This window comes from Rhyacophila brunnea, unplaced genomic scaffold (assembly GCF_057557595.1).
Source record: "Rhyacophila brunnea isolate RB1 unplaced genomic scaffold, BYU_Rbru_1.0 scaffold_45, whole genome shotgun sequence".
NCBI classification, from domain to species: domain Eukaryota; kingdom Metazoa; phylum Arthropoda; class Insecta; order Trichoptera; family Rhyacophilidae; genus Rhyacophila; species Rhyacophila brunnea.
This window is the reverse complement of record NW_028233120.1, coordinates 2,465,750-2,471,650: the sequence shown is the minus strand read 5'-3', so window position 1 is coordinate 2,471,650 and position 5,901 is coordinate 2,465,750. Positions and strand designations below refer to the sequence as shown.

At 28.6% G+C, this 5,901-nt stretch overlaps 1 pseudogene; it reads left to right on the top strand.

The window, feature by feature from the left end:
- The first annotated feature begins 1,690 nt into the window (after positions 1–1,690).
- On the top strand, positions 1,691–3,781 carry LOC147066625 (uncharacterized; annotated as a pseudogene).
- Positions 3,782–5,901: the final 2,120 nt, after the last annotated feature.

Sequence of the window (5,901 nt, the reverse complement as noted above, 5' to 3'; positions counted from 1 at the left end):
AGCTTGATGCAAAGTTTTAGAAATATTCCTGTTATTTGATTCTTAATCTGAAATTTTGTATTCTTGTCTGCATATTTTTTTACAAGAAATAAGAATAGGAGATTTATTAAATATTATTTTTAGCTGATAAAAATCCGTAAAGTCAAACTAGATATATTCTATATTCATGTCTTCAATCAGATGAAAATTTTTAATTTTAAATGCTATGCTATGATTTAAATATCCCTTAAATGATTTATAATTACTTTATACTTATTTCGCAGAACAATTTTATTACAAATTTGTTATAAATCAGGACTAGCAGCATTTTTCATAAAAATTATCGAAATTTAAAATTTTTATGGCGATGGAATGTGTATTTTATTGGGTATGATTTAATATACAATTATGTTTATGTTTTTAACCTTTTATAATATAATAAGATGAGAAATCTGCATGAATATTTACTGCCTAAAAATAGGAAAAATATAAATACGCAGTTCTTACTTGAAAAATCGCGATTTTTAATGTATATTCGCAATTTTAAAATATAAGAATCAAGTTTTGTCTTTTTTGTGCTTACATACTATATTTATATAACGATTCTATTTTTTATTGCTTCAATAATTTTGAAATATGAATGCGTGATATGTCTAAATTTTTTACATATAGTTACAGAATTAAAAGTTAATGTTATTATAAATGCTTGTATTCAAATTTAAAAATTGATAGTTTCAGAATTAGAACTTGATATCATTCCAAATGATTATATAAACAATTTAAAAATTTATAGTTACAGAATTAGAAGTTAATATCATTTCAAATAATTTTTTATTCATGGGCCATATTTATAGCCGTAATTTTAGTTTTTGTTCTCAGGCACAGCTTGCTTGATTCTCTGTACGCACAGCGTATTTATACTTTCAGCTATCTTCTCCTCTCCAAAGTCTTCCTCAATGCCCCTCCTTCTTTCGAGACCTATTAATTCAAGGGTTTTTCACAATCCCAAGGTTTGAATATATGCCTCAACATGGTTCGTGACATCTAGTTCCTTCAGGTACCTTCTATGATATCGTGTCACCACACCGTCCCATGTTATAACATATGGGTTAATTTTTGACTTGCATTTGTATATTAATGACAGTTCAGATGCTAGCAGGTATCATTTCAAATAATTATATTTACAATTAAAAAATCGATAGAGCTGAATTATATGTTAATATCATTTGAAATTATTCTATTAACAATTTAAAAAGTGATATTTTCAGAGTTAAGGTTAATATCATTTGAAATTATTATATTTTCGATTTAATAATTTATAGTTACAGAATTAAAGTTAATATTATTTTAAATAATTGTATTTACGAATATAAAATTAATAGTTTCAGAATTAGAGGTTAATAGTATTTTCAGTTTCTTTTCATATAATGAGATTCACAATTGCATTTTGTAAGTTTGGACCATAAATCACGGTCAATATTTTTCAGTTTCTTGTTTCGAAAGTTGAAGTATTTTTTTTAACAATTTATCTATTTTTGATTTAATCCTAATATTCATTACCGCCTTTTTTTAATAATTCATATTTGTTATAATTTAATATTGATCATTGATTTTATAAATAATTTATGTTGTAAAGTACAATTTAAGCATATTTTTGAAATAATTAATTTTCATGAAATCTGAACAAGAATTCACCCACAAATTATTAAGCATGGATGGACAGCCTATTTTTACAGATATTCTTCCAACACAAGCAACAACTGTACATACATTTCCACACGCGACACTAACACTTAAATCAAACCCTGGATCATTTCCATTTTATGTGACACACGATGCAACTATTATTCTTGAAACATTTCATCCTCTTTTTACACAAGCAACCGATTTTTTGGTAGCTGTATCCGAACCAGTCTCTCGTCCTAAGTTGATACATGAATATAAATTGACACCCTATTCGCTCTATGCTGCAGTTTGTGTTGGACTGACATGCGATGATATTCTACAAGGTCTAAATTTTTTTTCTAAAACTGGGCTAACGCCACATGTTATTCTTTTTATTGAGAATTGTACACGAAACTGTGGGAAAGTTAAGCTCAGTGTTCGTTATAATCAATACTTTTTAGACGTGGATGATGATGAGATAAGACTAAAAGTGTATAATGATATTGTTATTAAAAAGTGCACAAACGAGGATGGGCGAGTTTCTGATGTTGAACGAATTAGAAAGAGGTGCATTGAAATAAACTATCCAGTAGTTGAAGAATTTGATTTTCGAAGCAACACCGTTGAAAGCATGAATGAAGCAGCAGCAAAAGATTCTTTGTTGACTGAAGCTGAAATAAAAAGCGAGCAATCTAGAACTGGAATCGATAAGTCAATCGTTGCCCGATTTTTGGATTCGAGTTCAAATAAATCATTTTTTACAGGAGATGATGATGTTGATCTACCTATTTATGGATCATACGCAATCGATTTAAAGCCAAACACACAAATCAGATCTTACCAAGAAACATGTCTAAATAAAATGTTTTCGAACGGTCGAGCACGATCGGGTATAATCGTTCTTCCATGTGGTGCAGGAAAGACCTTGGTCGGAATAACTGCGATGTGTACAATGAAGCACCCAGCTCTAATACTTTGTACATCGTCCGTATCCGTTGAGCAATGGAAAGCACAAATAAAAGAGTATACAACAATATCGGATAAAGATATATGCACGTTCACATCTGATAAAAAGGATACTATTGCGAATGTACTAATAACGACATACACGATGCTAGCATATTCAGGGAAAAGAAGTCGGGATGCACAGAAGATCGTGAATGAAATTAATAGAAGAGTGTGGGGTCTTCTTATTCTTGATGAGGTACATGTTGTGCCAGCAAATATGTTTAGAAAAGTTGTGGCGGTAAGACATTATACGAAACTTGGGTTGACAGCTACACTTGTTAGAGAAGACGACCGAATAGAGGATCTTAATTTTTTAATTGGCCCTAAGTTATATGAAGCTGATTGGCAAATGTTGAGTATTCAGGGCCATATCGCTAAAGTCGAATGTGTAGAAATATGGTGTAGAATGGCCCCTTCTTTTTATAGGGAATATCTTACATGCAGTGTTCGAAAAAGAAGAGTGTTAAGTGTAATGAATCCAGGGAAATTCAGGGCAGTCGATTTTCTAATAAGGAAGCATGAAAGCGAAGGTGATAAAATTATTGTATTTTCAGACAATGTATTCGCATTAAAAAATTATGCTATTGAACTGAACAAACCTTTTATATATGGACCAACTTCACAACAAGAAAGAATGCACATTTTAAATCAGTTTAGGGTCAATCCCAAGATAAACTGCATTTTTCTTTCGAAAGTCGGGGATACTTCGATAGATCTTCCTGAAGCAACGTGTCTTATACAGATAAGTTCGCACTTTGGAAGTAGAAGACAGGAAGCGCAAAGACTAGGCCGAATTTTAAGGGCAAAACGAAGAAATGATCCAGGGTTCAAGGTGTGGTTCTACAGTTTAGTTTCAAAAGACACGGATGAAATGTATTACAGTGCTAAAAGACGGCAGTTTTTGGTGGATCAAGGGTACTCTTTTAGGGTAATGCAAGATTTAAAGGTCGAGAGCAATATATTCAAAACAAAAACGGAGGAAAAAGAGCTTTTAATGACGGTTATGGTGAGAGAAGAAAGCGATGATGAGGGTGAAGCTGAGTGGGAAGGTGGAAAATTAAAGGAACTGTCTGGCGTCGAAAACATGGCATATATTGAGAAAAAAAGAAACCCGCTTGGAAAAAAATAAAATCTGATAGGCCTCGCGGTATTTCAATAATAAAACTTATGTATTTGAGAAAAAAGAAACCCACTTGGAAAAAAATAAAATCTGATAAGCCTCGCGGTATTTTATTAATTAAACTTATGTATTTGAGAAAACAAGAAACCCGCTTGGAAAAAAATAAAGTCTGATAAGCCTCGCGGTATTTCAATAATAAAACTTATATATTCAATTTTTTGGTTTTAAATTTCAAAGACAGTGCATTTATGCATCTTGTTGACATCGAAGAGACTCTGGGCTACGCTAAATTTTTTTTACCGTTTCCGCCAAGCTCTCAAGAGCAACAATTTTTAATGTTGTAAACAGAAAAAATATAAGGAATAGAGTTAATAAAATTTATAGCTTTTAATAAATTATAAATATGAATTTCAAAACCATAATATAGATCAAAATACGTTCTAAAATTATTTTATGTACCTTCTCTTTATTTGACCAATTTTTTTTTATAAACACTTTATTACAAGATTAATTTTCTAATGGTGTCCTTGTTTAATATCTTCCATACAATATGTTCTTAAACACGAAGAATAATATACTAATGCTGCAAATTTAAGTTGGGTTTGTGTTTCTAGTACCATTTATTAATATATCAGAATTTCTCAGGAAAATAATTTAGCATAACGTATGCATACCAAAATTTTTTAGAATGGTGTATTTAAATATTAAACGAATATTGGTACAAAATTTAAAGTATTGACTTGTGTTTAATTTTTTCAAGTGTTGTATTTTTCAAAAAATCAGAATGCGAATATAGCATGAATAAATTTATATTGGCTTTTACATATTTATACACTCATATGTATCGTGTATTTTTCCATTGATTATTTCTAGATAGATATACTATTTGATATAAAAAATAATCGAAAAAATGATATGGAAATGTTATCTAAAATAGACGTCATAGAAATAACATATCTAATACCAAAAAACCGATAAAATTTCATATTTTTTTGTGGGTTAAGTTTTTTCCCATCAATTATATCTATTGAGGAATAGTCAGCCCATTTGATTATTTCAAATTTCATGATTGTTTAATCGTTAAAATATTGATTTTATGTTCTTTTTTTTCTCAAATTTTGATTTTCTAGATATTATTTTTTGACTAAATAATTATATTTGTTTCAATATTGTACATTTTAACCTTGAATAAGGATTCTTAGTGTGCTAATTTATCATGTTTGAAATGGAATATTTATTAATTTCTTTATTTTTGATCCAATTTATCTTTTTATGATCAATATTAGCATAAATTTTTATCTGAATAATGTTTAACGTTTATATGCTTGGATTTGTAGTGCACTATAAAAAAATTCTTAAGAAACACGTAGCTATATCATGTGAAAAAAAAATACAAGATGACGAAGTAAATCCAAAAAAAATGTAATTAAGATAACAAATTAAATCTAGAAAATGAGTAAGTAAAATCATAAAGTAAAGATTAAAATATAAGCTAAATTACAAAAGAAAAAAATTCAGTTAAAAATGTGACCTCTATTTTTCTTGTGGAATTTCGTAAGAAATGTAGTCAAAAAAATATATATATAAATAGAATGTGTGCATGCACATATGTGTAAGCGAAGAATATTTCTAAAATCTTTTATAATGAAATAGAATGATTTTAAAAAAAGAATTCGAAATTTTATGGGAACAGAGATAATTTTTAGTTGAGAATCCAAATATTTCTGAAAATAAATCGTGAAATCTAATTGATTATTTGTGCATTTTTACATTTATTTTGTTTTCAAGGTTTTAAAAATCCTTATTATAAAAAATATGTAATCGTAAAGCATCATTCTATATTAAAATATTATATAGATAAATTAGCTTACACCAAAAAAAATATCGCTCTTCAATACAGTGCATTATAAATGCTGTTACTTTTGACGCCATACGATTTAAAAAATATATTTAGATGCATCACCTGTAAATAAAAAAATAGGCTATTTTTTTGACTACATGTGGTAAGAAAAATGTGTAAAATTTTGCTTTTATAGTATGGAGCCGTCATACCAGACATTTTTATATAAATGATAGTAGTTTATTTGATAAAAGAATAATTAGCAGATGTTTTGAGCGTTTTTTCTTAC